General features: G+C 45.7%; 1 long non-coding RNA gene across 1 annotated transcript; it reads left to right on the top strand.

Annotated features, from left to right (window-relative positions):
* The first annotated feature begins 3,194 nt into the window (after positions 1–3,194).
* LOC116976706 lies at positions 3,195–16,394 on the top strand. The gene is made up of 3 exons (XR_004413032.1): positions 3,195–3,257; positions 10,177–10,182; positions 16,382–16,394. It is a non-coding gene; the product is annotated as an uncharacterized LOC116976706 (long non-coding RNA).
* The last annotated feature ends 1,132 nt before the right edge of the window (positions 16,395–17,526 follow it).

Here is a 17,526-nt window from a genome sequence, read left to right on the forward strand (position 1 = left end):
TAAGATTGTTTTCAGACAATTTAAAAACAGGATATTTTAGGCATTTATCCTCTTTGGTTCTACAAACCATAACAGCACTCTTACTAGCATTATATTTAATGTCATGTTCCACACCATACACGGAACATATAGTAAGGAGCTGCTGGAGACCAGCGCTAGATGGACTAAAGACCACAAGATCATCTGCATACATAATATGGTTCACTAAAATATTACCAATCACGCACCCAGTGTTACAGGCTTTCAATTGTTTAGACAGATCATCAATATATAGATTAAAAGGGACTGGGGACAAAATTCCCCCTTGTCTAACACCATTGCTAACCCCAAATGGGGCTGAGACCCAATTGCCCCATTTTATTTGCATAGTCTGGTGGGCATACCAGTAGGCCAGAATTCTAACAATGTATTCAGGCACCCCTCCTTGACTCATTTTACCAAACAGCTTTCTGTGATTAACACGGTCAAAGGCTTTGGAAGCATCAATAAAGCACATAAGGATTGAAGAGTTTTTGCCTCTATATTTGTTTACAATCTCCTTTAGGGCATATATGCATAAGTCAGTGCCATGTTTAGCTTTAAAGCCAAACTGGTTATCTGTGGAGTTAACAAACTCATTTATTCTATCCAGCAGAACTCTTTCTAAGACTTTTGACAATATGCTGGCTAAAGCTATGGGCCTGTAATTATTTAGGCTGCCTACTTTACCAGCTTTGGCCTTAATGACCGGCACTAACAGGACAGACAACATTGAGTCTGGTAACAAGCCATGAATCATAAAGCCAGTAAAACAAATAGCTAGGAGAGGAGCTATCCTCATACTCGCATACTTAAGATGTTCAGCAGAAATATGATTCAAGCCACTTGCTTTGTTGTTGGACAGCTTGTTCATGGCATACAATACTATACAATATACAATACAATACGGTATATTTGTCACATTGCACATAAGTGCAAGTGAAATGAATATGTCAGCAGCGGTACAATTATAAAGAACACACACAAAAACACAATAAAAATTTAACATAAACATCCACCACAGCATTCATCACTGTGGTGGAAGGCACACAATTTGGCCAGTCCTCCTCCATTTTCCCCCATGGTCGGGACCTCAACCCTGCGCAGCCGTTGCTGCGGGCGTCCAGATGGTAAAAGGACAAGGTACAAGTCCAGGTAAGTCCAGGGTCGGCTCTTCCCCACCGGAGACGGCGGCTTTAAGTTGGTGTAGGCCGCAGGCCGGCGGTCGAAGATTTAAAGTCCCCGCCGCGCCGCAGACAGAAGCACCGCAGACCGCAGGGCCGGCGGTCGAAGCTCCCCTCCAGGGGTGATGGTAAGTTCACGCCGGGCCCGCGGTAGAAGTTGGCCGCGGGCCGGCAGTGATGGCTTCTTCTTCCCCCGGGTCCCCCACGAGGGATCCCGGGCTGCGGACGCCGCGCCAGCTGGAGCTGTGCAGACCGTGGCTTCAGGCTGCCGGCTGCCAGCTGCCCCGGGCCAGCGAAACGGAGCGCTCCCCTCCAGCGAGCCCCAGCAAGGGCTCACCTGCTCCACACCGAGAGTCCACGCTGCGCCCGCCGCTGAAGCCCCGGGCGCGTCTCCGGGAAAGGCCGCGCCGATCCTTGCTGTTAGGCCACGGGGAGGCGACCTGGAAAAAGTCGCCTCTCCATGGAGGAGGCGGCCGAAACGGTTTCCCCCTCACCCCCCCCCACACCACCCCCCACACAAAACACACAAAGAAACATTAAAAACATACTTTAAAACATACTAAAAAAAAAAAAAAAGTTGAAAAAACTAACGCGCTGCTGACAGGGCTGCCGCCATTGCAGCGCCCCCACCGACTGATACACCTCATGTGACATAATCACCATCGAGTCATTACTCTCAATATTTTCCACCCTATACAAGTCACCTTGGACACAGTTGAATAAAGTGCTGTAATGTTGTCGCCATAACTGCGATATTAGCTGTTCCGGAGCTTCCAGCTACAGTACATGGTAGAGATGTTTTGCAACTGCTAAGAGCTCTCACTTCCTTCCAAAAATCTGTAGCATTGTTACTTAGCAGCTTCTTAGCCATGGAATCAGCCCTCATAGCTTGCTCATTTTTACAGATGAAGTGAACAGCATACTTATACCTTGCATTAGTGAGCTTCTTGTGCTCAAACACAGACCCCTGTCTGGGTCTACCTGCCATAGCCCATGATTTGGTGGCTTCACGGGCTTCAGTATGGTACTCAGCTACATACGTATTCCTGCCAGGTCTGATGTTATGTGTCTTATTTTTATGCTTGCAGTAGGGCTTACACCCTACATATAAAGCGCTTACTATATCATTATACATGGAGCAGATATCTCTCCTATGCTTCATATCTTTACAATTAACATTACTACATATTATTGCATCTTTAGGTAGATGAATATTGCTTAAGGATTTATCTGTATGGGCATAATAGGCCAGGATGTCTTCCTTTGTAAGCGTTGACCAGTCCAGTTTTTCTGTATTAAAGCTATTTCTATCTCTGGATACCACAGGTATGTGTTCAACATTTATTGTCATAGCAACAGGTATATGATCAGTCATTGCTGCCCCGTACAGAATGCTCATACACCACAATGAGGCATGTGCATCAGCTGTACTAATACAGTGGTCCAGCCATGATGTGTGCCAGGCCTCACTAATATAAGTATAGCTATCTGTAGGTAAAAGCACTTTGCTTGACAATATTAAATTATTATCGTGACAGAACTGAGCCATATGATTGGCAAATAATGAGTTCCTATCTGAGATATCTGCATTCATATCCCCAATGACATATACACTGCAATAATTATTGTTTTGAATGAAAGAATAGATGAAAGCAAGTCTATTTAAATATTCATCCTCATTCTGATGGCATTCATAGGGTGTATATACATTCAGGATAACAAATTCCTTGTCGTTGTGAGCAAAGTGTATGGCAATGCACCAGTCAACATCAAGCCGAATCCCATTTACTGATGAGTCAAGCTTCTTGTTCCATAGAATAGCCACACCACCTGGTATCCTACCTCTGACTATTCCCATGCCAAGGTCAGTTGTAGACTCCCCAGCCCCATGAAAGTTGTCATTGAGAGAATTGAGTTTGTCCAAGTCTTGCTTCGCTAAGAATGTCTCTTGCATACATAGTATGTCACAGTTCTCCAGGAGGTTGTCAACAACTGAGCGGCGAGCTTTATCCCCTGCGCTCTGGCCCAAACGCAGGCCACGACAATTGTACGATAGTACTCGAATGTTCATTTAGCGAGACTAGTTAGTGCCCCTAGCACCAGCAGGAATACTCATTCCCCCCGCGGCAGGCGCGGTGCTTGATCCGATGACTCCAACCCTGCGCGGCTCGTAATAACGCCGGACAAATGCCCCTTCTGGCCAGAGCTCCGGTTTGTACATTTCGCCAACCTCATTGCATTCCGCAGATACTTTAAATGAACTGTATCTACTGTGTACAGTGTCAATCTTTTGACAGGTAACCTCACGGCCAAGTTTTTCATTAAGATAGACAGATAAAGTTCTGACGTCTAGATCCGGTGAAAACTTGGAGGCAAAAACACTCACCAGCTTAATCTTAATCATTTTGATGTTGCCCACAGCTCCGGTACCAATAATCCAGCGTTACTGGATTTCTTCCTCTGCCCGGTGGACAATTTTGGCTTACCAACAGTGTTGTCTGGAGCATGACGTCGACCCTTTTTCACAACATGACTCCATATACTGTAGACAGCACCCGTAGTCAGGATTGAATCTGGGTCTCTGACGCTGTAAGGCAGCAACACTGCCCCTGCGCCACTGTGCTGCCCCTAATCTATTCCCCTCCATATACACCTCAGTAAGATCACCTTTCATCCTTCAGTATTCCAAAGTCCCAGCCTGCTCAACCTCGCCCCTCAGCTCCTACACTCAGAAATATCTACAGGCGTTGTATGTTGGGTTGTCTGCCACACTTGATGCAATCCGGGTCTCTGGCGCTGTAAGGCAGCAGCTCTACCGCTGCGCCACCGTGCCGCCATGATACTATTCCACAACTTAAATGCTGTAGGTAGGTAGGAGCCTCAAAGCAGCAGAGGCTGATTTCTGATCTTACTTTGTGGACAAACTGTGAAGTGATTAAAGTGGAATTGCAAAGACAAACATAAATAAAAAGTGTCTCCAGTAGTCTGGATAAATGTAACATGACAAGGCAAAGTCACTGTTAGTCTAGAAAACGAAAGATTGTAAAACAAAATGTTAAGTGCTGGACAGTTACCGTGTGAAGTATGTCTCACCTCAGCAATAACACATGCCACTGTGAGACTAAACAATGCTGGAGAGCTTAAATTGTGATAAAATACCCCCTGTCACTGTGTCAGAATAACTAATAAAGTGTTAAAATGGCCAAACCTCCTTTCATGAATCAGCCCCTACAATGTTTTTGTTTCGGTAGATCTAAAACCATTTAAAGTGTCGTTGACTATTTCGAATTACAACCAGATAGCTTTCAAATTGTCAGCGATGATTTCCTCCTGCATAGCCCAGGTTATTTTTACCCACTTACAAAATAAAATGGCTTCATTGTATTAGTAACTAAGGCACTACTCAATGAAATATGTTCTTGTGAGCAATTAAAACTAAAATGTTTTTCATCAATGTGATTGCAAGTTAATGGCGGTAAAATACCTAAATGAATTGAATGAATTGTCTCTTCTTATTGAATAGAACAATTACTTCTCAGGCATCTGACTAGCCTACTAATCAGTTCAAAGAAGGGTCCCAACCTGAAACATCACCCACCCATGTACTCCAGAGATGCCGCCTGCCCCGCTGAGTTACTCCAGCACTTGTGTCCTTTTGTGTAAACCAGTATCTGCAGTTCCCTGGTTCTGCATATTTTATCTTGCCCACAGTAATGTAGATGGATAATGGAATTGGTATTGGCATTAGTTTATTATATAATGGGCCCAAGATGGAGTACGAAACTTAGTATTGTGCATACTTCAGGCAGATATTGCCATGCATGAGTGCAATCATACCATTGAAACATAGAAACATAGACAATAGGTGCAGGAGAAGGCCATTCAGCCCTTCGACCCAGCACTGCCATTCAATAAGATCATGGCTGATCATCCAAAATCAGTACCCCATTCCTACTTTCTCCCCATATCCCTTGATTCTGTTAGCCCTAAGAGCTATATCTAACTCTTTCTTGAAAACAATAGACAATCGACAATAGACAATAGGTGCAGGAGTAGGCCATTCGGCCCTTCGAGCTAGCACCGCCATTCAATGTGAGCATGGCTGATCATCCACAATCAGTACCCCGTTCCTGCCTTCTCCCCACATCCTCTGACTCCGCTATCTTTAAGAGCCCTATCTAGCTCTCTCTTGAAAGTATCCAGCGAACCGGCCTCTACCGCCCTCTGAGGCAGAGAATTCCACAGATTCCTCGTCGCCGTTCTAAATGGCCTACCCCTTATCCTTCAACTGTGGCGCTGGTTCTGGACTTCCCCAACATCGGGAACATGTTTCCTGCCTCTAGCGTATCCAAACCCTCAATAATCTTATATGTTTAAATAAAATTCCCTCTCATCCTTCTAATCTCCAGAGTGTACAAGCCCAGCTGCTCTATTCTCTCAGCATATTACATTCCTGCCATCCTGGGAATTAATCTTGTAAACCTTGTATGCTGCACTCCCTCAATAGCAAGAATGTCCTTCCTCCAATTAGGGACCAAAACTGCACACAATACTCCAGGTGTGGTCTCACTAGGGCTCTGTACAATTGCAGAAGGACCTCTTTGCTCCTCTCCTCAATTCCTCTTGTTATGAACGCCAACATGCCATTTGTTTTCTTCACCGCCTGCTGTACCTGCATGCTTACTTTCATTGTCTGATGAACAAGGACCCCGAGATCCCGTTGCACTTCCCCTTTTCCAAACTAGACATCATTTAGATAATAATCTGCCTTCCTTTTTTTGCTACCAAAATGGATAACCTCACATTGGCCACATGGAGTTGGCTGGTGACAGGAGGCTGTTTCGTGTGATGGACTGGGTTGCGTCCACCATTCACTGCATTGTCTTACAGGCTCAGGGAGAGCAATTGTGACACCAAGCTTAGATTTATCCAGATAGGATGTTTTCTATGGAGCATCTGTAGCAATTCGTTAGATTCATTGTAAAAATCCAAAATTCCCTGACACTTCGGAGGCAGTGTCTTCTCTGTCCGTATCATCGATATGATTAGATAATTTTATCAAAAATTATGTTTGTGCACAATGGAGGTGTACAGGAAACCAGTTTGATGAAATATTGTGCTTGAATTAGAACAATATTTGAATCAGTTGTGATTTAACCTACTATATTCAGTTGGCAGGTGATGTTGGCAGAGGAAGTAGTTGAAGCTGGGACTATGCCAACAATTAAGAAACTATTAGACAGCTACATGGATAGGACAGGTTTGGAGGGAAATGGGCCAAACACGGGCAGGTGGGACTAGTGTAGCCGAAGGGCCCGTTTCCACACTGTATTATTCTATGACTCTAAGATTGTACCATGTAAAATAGTAAGATTAAACGAGAATTTACCAGTTTGAAGTTTGATCTGTATTTTATGAGGAGTTACGATGAAGGATTACGTGAAGTGCCCGCTCAGCACGCATGCGCGGCATACTACAAAGCAGCGGTGTGGAATCACAGATAGACACAGTTATTGAAGTAAACATAGTAAAGACAAGGAGACATCAGTTTATCAGTTTGACCCATATTATTGAGGCTGGGAGCGGAGTTACGTAATCCCTCATCGTAACTCCTCATAAAATACAGATCAAACTTCAAACTGGTAAGTTCTCGTTTAATCTTACTATTTTACTTCGGAGTCACGTGAGTGATTCCGTGAAGACTTCAAAGCTCTGTGATTTCAAACCGTGTAACAGTTATTACTTCACGCACTGCCGAAGTCCTTGAGGGAGGAAGTGTGTTATCGTAATCAACCAATGAATCTGTTTGTAGAAAAACACAATGGTATTTTTTAACAATAACAACAAAAAAATTAAAGTGCTCCCCTGGGCTTAAATTAAATATTTGCAGTCTGTAAAATCTTTCCTGCAAATAAAACAGGTTTTGCCAACGGCTTATTATAAAATTTTCTGAACGGTCTTTCCCCCCACCATCCTGCTGTAGCCAGGATGTGGTGTATAGGCACGTCCATTCTTTTAGCCGTCGACGTGGATGCTGCCCTGGTGGAATGAAATTTGTACATGTTAGTTTTTATCCCAGCAGCTTTTAGCACCTGCTTGAGCCATCTCGAAATGGTTTGGCTCGTCACCCGACCATAAGGTTTTTTATGACTGACCCACAAGGCTTTTCATCTCCCTCGAATATTTTGGTTGTGTCTATGTAGGATAGTAGGGTCATGGCACATAACCGTGTTTCTGGCGGGTAAGCCCGGAATTCCACGACTGGATTAGGTGTTCCTGGTCTGCTCTGTTTGATCATTCCCTGGATAATGACAGAGATCTGGTCTGGAGCTGGGAGCATGCTGTCCAGTCGCAATAGGTGTAGTGACTGGACCCTCTGTGCAGATACAAGTGCCATCAACATGAGTGTTTTGAGCATAGATTGTTCCAGGTTGAGGGATCTGGCTGGTGGCCATCCCCTGAGGTATGTCAGGACCACACTGACATCCCATGTATGGGTGTACCTTGGTCTAGGGGGTAGAGTTGTAAATACCCTTCATTAGTTTGACCACCAGCGAGTGGGACCCCATGGCCTGTTGTCCTGGAGCTGGTTTTAAATAGACAGGCATGGCACTTTTAGCTGTGTTGATGGCTCTGTAGCTGAGTCCTTCATCGTGGTGAAGGTTCGCCAGGAATTCCAGTACGTTGGTAACTGTAGCGGTTGAGTACGTGGTCCCTTTATCCAAGCAGTACTTCTCCCATTTCTTGATGCTGGACAAGTGCTGTTTTTTTAGTGGATGTTCAGAGGGATGCTGACATGGTGTCGACGGTTTGTTCTGATAATCCCAGTCCCAGAAGTGGTTTGTGCAGAATCTGCAACCCAGGAGTTTGATTTTTTGATGGCACGGGTGGCTTGTGCCCGACACTGGGTGTTAATAACTCTGGGTCACTGGGGAATACCATCGGAGTTTCAACAACCATGTCATGGAGCATTGGGAACCATGGCTGCGTAGGCCAGTCGGGTACTATCAAAATACCTGAAGCAGAGTCCATTTGTATTGTGCGTAGTCCCCGACTGATGAGGCAGAAGGGAGAAAATGCATAGAAGAAGAATTTTCCCAATCCAGCGCGAACGCATCTACCGCTGCTGCCTCAGGTCTGGTTCCCAAGCGACATACATAGGTACCTGGTGATTTAGCCTGGATGCAAATAAATCGATATCTGGCGTGCCATATTGCTTGAGAACTTTTGCGATGAATTTTATTTGGGGTTTTAACATCCATTCGATGTTGTCATTAAATTTACGTGGCCTGGTGTCTGCCACTGCATTTAGCTTACCTGGCAGGTAAGTTGCTGATAGCCAAATATGTCTTTCGACACACCATTGCCAAATTGTGTTGACCAACTTGTCGCATGATACCGATTTTATGCCGTCCATATGGTTAATGTAGGCCGCCACCGTAGTGTTTATCTATTTGTAACCGTACATGCAAGTGATGCATATTTGTGCATATGCTTTAAACCATAAAAGTCACCCATCTCTAGATAATTAATGCCCAGTGTAAGTGGTAATGATGACTCCGGGTTAGTCCATCTATTACCTGTGCTAGATATAGAGTTAGTTGCACCCCAGCCTTGAGCACTGGCATCTGTTTGGATAACTAACATAGGGTTAGTGATGATAATAGGACTGTAAACTATGCCAAACGTTTTTTGCCCACCACTGTAGTCCTGATATTGCTTCAGTGGGTAACTTCATGACATGATCATAATGACCTGTATGTTGTTTATGGTGCAAATGTCCGAATTATGTAGCCGGAAAATGCTGCTACCATTTTTCCAATTACTCTGTTACTTGTTGAGTAGTTGGTAGTTCGTTGACCATTAAATTGTTGCATGATTGTGCCAATTCAACTATTTTGTCTCTTGGCAATGTTACAGTCACGTAGACTGAATTAATTGTGAAGCCCAAGTAGTCCATGATTGTGGATGCTTAAACTTAGATTTATCTGGATGTAAGACAATCCCAGGGTTTCGAATAACTGTTTTGTAGCTGACACAGCTAACATTGTCAATTCCATGGTCTTGCCTACCATTTAAGACATCGCTTTAAACTGCTATAGCTGCCCCATCCAGGTAAATTTCAGGTATCTGCGATGATCCTTGTGAATGGTACTAAATAGTAACCACTTTAGATCAATGCTTGCCATGAAGTATCCTTTGGAATGTAGTTGTTTGGCAGTAACAACTGTTTCCATTTTGAAATGTATATACTTAACAAACATATTTAGTGAAGTTAAGTCAATGATGATGCGACATCCATGATCTTGTTTGGGTTTAGTGAATATATTGCAAGGGTTCAGGTTTTCCCATGATACCCTGTAATTAGTCTCACCAGTTCAGCTTGTCCCTCTCGTTTCTTTAACGGAGAGGGGAAAATACCCTCTGGGGTGAATGTTGGCCTGGTGGCAATTTTTCTAGTATGAATTGTATTTGTATCCACTAATGCCATTGAGTATATACTGATCACTCGTGATAGACTCCCGTGTGTTAGTATTACTCTATATGCTGGTAGGAACCAGACCCACCTACATCCATGGTTATGGGTATTCTTCTGTTTCCTGCCGGTCCAACGAGTGTTGCACGTCGTCTGACGTGGCGGTGACGTTGGGGGGTGGCACATTTTCCATGGGGTCCGCTCTGGGCCCTGGTCTAAAGAAGACTTTCGGTGATAGAATGCGGACCCCGAGCTTTCATCAGTCCCATATGGTAGACGTAGACTGATGGACGCGATGGGGTGCTGCTGCTTATTGTTTTTGGTTTTGCTCGTCCCGGGGCCTGCCCTCATGAGACCGAAAGCTTGTTAAGGCCACTCCATATCCTTCATATGCTTTGTAAGGTTTTTGCCAGAGAGCAGTGGGTCTGGCTCAGTGGCTGGGGTTTTGCACAACCCCGCAAATTTAGGATTTTATGGCAGGTCTTATGATTTACGAAGGTTGTGGTCATCTCCATATTGGTCCACGGAACGAGCAGACAATGTGATGGCTGACGTCAGGAGCCTGAGGATCCGCTGCAGTTTTAGCTCCTGTTTCCGAATGTTTGCCCCAACGTGCCCCCAGTTTTGGCTGTTTACAGCCGGCACTTTAAGGGACTCACAGTTCCCTGGAGCTGTATACCTCATTGACCACCTCTCCTGAAGGGCCTTGAACGGCCTCCTGCACGTGGGGTTGCCACGTAGCGGTCCACCACACCTAGCAGCTCTTCCTGTTCCTGCACCCCTTGCATACTCCCGAGATCTTCAGCCATCGTCCCCTCTTCTTGACCAGCCCAGTCCTGGTCACCAAAGCTACCCTCGGGTAAGGAGGAAGCAATGGACAGTGCACAAGACACTGTGGAGGGAGTGCCTGAACTCCCCCCTGCGAGAGCGCCCCTCACGAAGCGCGTCTCGCTGGAGCTCCTGCTCCAGGAGCCGCTCCAGCGGCTCAAGCGGCTGTCTCTCCCCTGGGCGGGTGGAGAGACGTCCCCGTCCGACAAGTCGGAAGCCACCGGCCGGACGCCTCTTCCGTGGCTTTTTTTCCAGCTCGCTGCTCAGGCGCTAGCGGGGCTGGGCTTGGACGCGGTGTCGGGGAATAGCGGAGGCCAGGTAAGCGGTCCTACCGCCTTGTTGCTGCCCCCCCCCCCACTCTTCCGTGGCTTGGGGAACAGGTTTGTTCTAGAGCCTTTCTTCTCTGCCTGAAAGCAGAAGGCTCCTCCTGTGAAAGAAAAACCCGACCTCAGAGCTTACCTGACGGACCGTTTCTTTCACCCCGTAGCGGGAGCGCCTGACTCCCCCGGTGTCCAAGGGGGGCCGCTTGCGTCTGGACTGGCACCGGCGCAGCACCCTGTCTGTGGACCGCAGCGTGTGCGGTCCTGGTGGCGTCTCTCCCCCTTCCGTGAACGGAACGCTCCTTGCCCGGAGTCCAACGGGGGCCGCTTGCGTCTGTTGCTTTGCTCCACCTGGAGCAACAAACAGACGCGAATCGCTGGTTAAACTGAAGGTAAGTACTTACCTAAAGCTTCCTCTTTCAGGCTTGTAGCGGGAGCGCCTGACTCCCGCCTGCCGCTGTTGCCTGCTGAAACGTAAAGCCGCGCATGCGTGCTGAGCGGGCTCTTCACGGAATCACTCACGTGACTCCGAAGTAAAGTTGTTGGTGATATTTACGCCTGGAAAGCTGAAGCTCTCGACCCTCTCCACTTAAGCACCATGGATACAGACTGGGCATGTTCTCCAGCCATGCTTCCTGAATCCCTTTGTTTTGCTGACGTGCAGGGAGAAGTTGTTGTCAGATATAACCGATTGGGCCCTGAGACATCAGCTAAAAGCGGAAGAAGCTAAAACGTTCTTTTTCCACAATCATTCATAAATCATAGTGATAGCAAAGGAGAGTGAGAGTTTCCAGTGAACCAGATCTGACAGTTCCATTGCTTGCAAGTCGCAACTATCTAGGTAATACTTTCATCCTCTGCTTCAAAGAGTCTTCCGACCCACTGTCTTTTTTTTGTCCATCTTTAAAGTGATTTTCCCACCCAGATTTATGTCCGTGGTAGTAATGGTTTGCAGATTGAGATCTGTGTTTGTACCACACTCTGTGAACTCCTGGCTTGGCTTTCCCTCAACTCTTCGCCATCTCTTTGTTCCCCACTACACAAATAGCAGAAAACAAAACTATTTGGGTTGAAGTGGTTGAGTCGCAGATTTGCTCAAAAAATAATTGAGCCACCAAGAATTTAACGGGCAAAGCACATTTTTAGTGTCATAGAGTCATTCAGCATGCAAACAGGCCCTTCTGCCCAACCTGCCCACACCAACCAACATGTCTCAGCTACAATAGCGTTTGGCCCACACCCATCCAAACCTGTCCTATCCATGTAGCTGTAGCTGTCTAACTGTTTCTTAAACGTTGGGATAATCCCTACCTCAACTACCTCCTCTGGCAGCTTGTTCCATACACCCACCACCCTTTGTGTACAAAAGTTACCCCTCAGATTCCTATTCAATCTTTTCCCTTTCGCCCTAAACCCATGTCCACTGGACCTCGATTCACCTACTCTGAGCGAGAGACTCTGTGCATCTACCCGATCTATTCCACTCATGATTTTATACACCTCTATAAGATCACCCCTCATCCTCCTGTGCTCCAAGGAATAGAGTCCCAGCCTACTCAACCTCTCCCTATAGGTCAGGCCCTCTAGTCCTGGCAACACCCTTGTAAATTGTACATCCTCGAATGTTCATCTTCAGAAATTTCTTCCATTCTAAAATTTAAACATTTTTTTACTTTTTTCCCCGCCAACATTGGGAACATTTTTCCTGCATGTAGCCTGTCCAATCCCTTCTATAAGATCCCCTCTCGTCCTTCTAAAACCTTTTAGGTTTTCCAACCTTATCCTGCTGAAATCAAATCTAAACGTACCAGAGCCATGAGGAATGTTAAAATGGTTGAACATGAATGGTTGGCTCAGAATCATCCCAGACTGTGGTTTTCACTAACACTAATAACCGTCAGGACTCGCTGTATGGTACTATTCCATTCTTTCTCTTCTTGTCAATTGTAGAAACAACCTTTTTAAATTGAGCTTGTTTCACATATTTTTTTCATTGCCTTTTTTTGGAAAGGTGGCTTATCCCATTAATATCTTCATACAACTTGTTTCAAGAGCCAGACATGTTGTCCACTTTTTAATCCCTTTTACCCATTCTGTCCACCCCAGATCCTAGCTGAATACTACTCCTCACCCTAAACAACATTAAAAACACAACAAGCTTTCACCCCCAAAACAGTCATTAATTTTTGTGTAGGAAGGAACTGCAGATGCTGCTTTAAAGCGAAGATAGACACAAAATGCTGGAGTAACACAAAGTGGGACGGACAGCAGCATTCTTCTCTCCAGAGATGCTGCCTTTTCCCACTACAGCATTTTGTGTCTAGCCACTAATTTTTGGTCTATAATCCTCAAAGGTCTTTCTAAAATGTGCGCAGCTTGAACCCACTTTATGATCCTAACAAGATTGTTTATTTAAATCGCTCAATACTGAAAACTGGACTTTGTTGGAGATGTGTAACCTAGAACCATACATTGTGACAAGTAAAACTAGACAAAAACCATTGGTAGGTATGTATCAAATGAAGTGACGGGGGTGGCACAGTGGTTCAATGGTAGTGTTGCTGCCTTACAGTGCCAGCGACCCGGGTTCGATCCTAACTACAGGTGCTGTCTGTACAACGTTTGTACATCGTCCCCGTGACTATGTGGATTCCCTCCCACGCTCCATAGGCATACAGGTCTGTGGGTAATTGGCTTCGGTAACAATTGTAAATTGTACCTAGTGTGTTCGCTAGAGGACACTAGGGGCCGATTTCTATTTCCACATTGTATCTCTAAAATTCAAAGACTAAAGGTTTAAAAACAGCCGTCAGAGAAATTCAGGAGGCAAGAATTACACGATGGACATACCCACAGCCCAACTCTAATCCTAATCCAGGAAGATCTCACATGGCATATTTTCCATTGAGACATCAGAGGAACCCAGTGGGTATACTTGTTAAACTGCAGGACCTGGTTTGGGGTTAAATGTGCAGTGTAAAGTGGTCCACACTAGAATGATGGCGATCTCTCCCAAATGAAGTAAATGGATTTTTTTTTAAAAAGTGCTGCAAAACTAAGCTGCCATCTCCCCTGGTCTGCACAGTCAAAATCCACACTGGAACACTCTCTCAAAATGGAAGCTAGCTATTCTTTGAAAAATAATCCAAGCAATGTGCTATTTATAAGGAAACAGTTTTAGCAATTGAGGACGGATGTTTGACTATACTGCGCAAACTTTTCGAAATAGTTCAATATCTGGCAGAACAACGGGAGCTATTTATTTGCCAGATCGCTGTGCCGAAGGCAATTGGAGTCCAGATCAGGAAATTCACGTGATATGTCCCTTAAAAGCCCAGTGCTGTAATTTATTACCATGCTTCATGCGTCACAGACGAGTCATGGACAAGATGCTGAATGTGTTTGTGTAGTAACATTATCATTGTGACACAATGTCCCCCATTTAAACTGGATTCAGACTCGCATACAATAAACCCTAATCAATTGCTTCACGAGTTATCTTGCACAATGGACGTCTGTCGAAATACAGCCAGAGATATTTTTAAACATTATTCATCACAGGGGCAGCAGAATAAACTCACTGCTACAATTATAATGAGTTTGCTATGAATTCACTTTTCATAATCCACAGCAGCCTTCATTATGACCCCAATGACAAAATGTATTGCAGGAATTTTCAAGAGTACTGCAAACCCTTGTGTGACTACCCTTGTATTGAATACTGACTACCCTGTGGCTTTAGATAGAGTATATATTTGGAACAAAGCTGTTGGTCTACACTAGTCTTGATATTCTATCAAGAATACCATGAGAACGAACAGACTGATCAAGTGGGCGACACGGTGGGGTAGCGGTAGAACTGCTTCCTTACAGCGCCAAGGACCCGGGTTCGATCCTGACTACAGGTGCTGTCTGTACAGAGTTTGCACGTTCTCCCTTTTCACCGCGTGGGTTTTCCCCGGGTGCTCTGGTCTCCTCCCACACTCCAAATACGTACTTATGGCTGTATGGTAATTCAAATCTCACTGTATACAATACAATACAATACAATACAAATTTATTTGTCATTTGAGCCCCAGTGAGACTCAAACGAAATTTTGTTTCCACAGCCATACAAACAAAAACAATGTCCTACGGACATACACACAATTAAGTTCACACAAACATCCATCACAGTGAACCCACTGTGATGGAAGGCAAAAGTATTTTCTCTCCCCTGTTCTCCATGTCTCTCCCGATGTCCAAGCCCCAGGCGGGCGATGCTAAGTCCCACGGCCATTTTAGGCCGTGCCGGGCGATTTACGGCCCCGCTCCCGGTCTAGAAGTCTCGAAGTTGGAGCCCCCGGCGGGCGCTGTAATGTCCCACGGCCATGAAGCCGTGCAGGGTGATATATGACCCCGCTCCAGGTCGTTCCAACCCCGCGACACGGGCTGGAGAAGTCGCGTTGCGGGAGCTCCGGGAAGCGGTCTCTCTCTCCCCCCGGACCCGCGAGCTCCCGATGTCCCGACAGTCCACCGGACCTGCGGCTGCGTTGCTGGAGCCTCCGAGCCCCAGGAGTCGAGTCGTAGCAGCGAGTCACCACCGCTCCCCACGCACCGAGGCCGGCCAGCCCCACGATGATGAGTAGTCCGCAGCTCCGCAGTCTCCCGAGCCCCCGGGTCGTTCAGGTTGGAGGCCGCTCCACGGTGCTAGGCCCCAACGACAACGGAGACCCGACAGGGAAAAGGTCGGGTCTCCCGGACAGGGAAGAGATTTTAAACGGTTTCCCCCCCCCCCCCCCCCCCCCCCCCACATATACACATTTAAAACCAGTATTTAAAAAACACCAAACACTACATTTAACTAGACAAAAAATAAAAAAAGACAGACAGGCTGTAGGAGCCGCTGCAACGAGTCGCGCCGCCACCAGGAAGTATCAATTGGTGCATGTGATAATAAATGTCTCTTGTTTCTTGTCTTGTCTCTTGTCTTACAGATTTGTAGGTTAATTGGCTTTGGTAAAAGTGTAAATTGTCACCAATGTGTAGGATAGTACTGGTGTGCGGGGTGATTGCGGGTCGGCGTGGACTGGGTGGGCTGAAAGATCTGTTTCTGCGCCATAGTCCTAAAATCTAAAGTCAATATTAAAATCCTTAAACTTAGCATTGGCTTCAATCATTCAATTTCCTCCCTTTGTCTGTATCACCTACATTGGTGACAATACCTGTAAAGTATCCACTTACAAAGACAGTTGTATCTGTGGCATCCAAGAAAAACCTTCTGTAGTATTTCACAATGGTCTCTTTTGGTCCCTTGAGGTACTGACGATACAGGTTACCATGATGATTCAAGGACTTGCAAACAGTTTTCTATGTTAAGGGTGGGAGACAAGGCTGGCGTTTGTTTCACCAACCCTATTGAGAGATAGCAGATTTTCGAAACCAAAACGCGTTCCAAAACCGCAGTCTAGGTTTAAGTTCAGGGGTGACCGCGCTTTTGCGGTTGCAGCACCTAGACTGTGGAACAGCATCCCTCTCCACAGAACCGCCCCCTCCATCGACTCCTTTAAGTCGAGACTAAAAACCCATTTCTACACCCTAACGTTTTTGAGGCCCTCTGAGGGGGCGTTTTAAACAGTTTTAAAGAGTTTATGTATGTATTGTTATGTGTGTGCGCCACTGTATGTAGCACATTAGTATCTGCACTGATGTAAAGCACTTTGGTCAACGTGAGTTGTTTTTAAATGTGCTATACAAATAAAATTGACTGACTGACTGAAAAGAAACGGTTGCACGATATTAAATGATAAATATGCAGCTAAAGCAGGTAATTAGGCAATTTAACAGGATTTACTTGTTCTTGTTAACAGTTCTTGCTCGTTGCAAGGGGGATTGGTTAGGGTAGTAGCAAAGTTAGGCTTTAATTACACAGGGTATTAGTGAGGCCCCATCCGGAGTACGATCTACAGTATTTAAAAAGGGCTGTTAATGCATTGGAATGAGTTCCGAGGTGGTTTACTAGACTAATCCCTGGAATGACAGGTTGCCTATTGAAGAAAATTTGCTCTGTCTCCCCCTCCCTCCCTCTCTCTCTCTCTCTCTCGCTCCCTCTTTCTCTTTCTCTTTCTCTCTATTTCTCAGGAGCATCAAGGTTGAGGGGAGACTCGAAAGGTCCGTAAATGAGTGGTGTTCAAGTGACATTTAATTAGGCACATGTAATTGCAAGGTACTAGAGGGATATGTATAATTCACGGGCAGATGAGATGAGTTTAACTTGGCATTATGTTCAGTACAAACACTGTGGGCCACAGGGCCGGCCCATTACTGTGCTGTACTGTTCTATGTTCTATGTTTAGGTTTTGGATTTAGGTTTGGGCTTAGATGTATTTTTGTCACATGTACCGGGTTACAGTGAAAAGCAGCGTTCTCCCTGCTATTCAAACAGATCAGATTTAGATGTTCGGTGGGCGGCGCGACTCTCGTCAGCAGCGGCCTCTGCAGTCCGTCTGTGTTTTATTATTTTTTGTCTCGTTTTTTATGTAGTTTTTGTTATTTTTTTTGTTGGGGTATGTGTGTGGGGGGGGGGGGGGGGGGGTGGGGGGGAGGGGGTAACTTTAAAATCTTTCCCCTGCACGGGAGACCCGACCTTTTCTTTGTCGGGTCTCCGTTGTCATTGGGGCTGCAACGTGGAGCGGCCTCCAACAGGAACGACCTGGGGTTC

Source organism: Amblyraja radiata, chromosome 1 (genome assembly GCF_010909765.2).
Source record: "Amblyraja radiata isolate CabotCenter1 chromosome 1, sAmbRad1.1.pri, whole genome shotgun sequence".
Taxonomy (NCBI): domain Eukaryota; kingdom Metazoa; phylum Chordata; class Chondrichthyes; order Rajiformes; family Rajidae; genus Amblyraja; species Amblyraja radiata.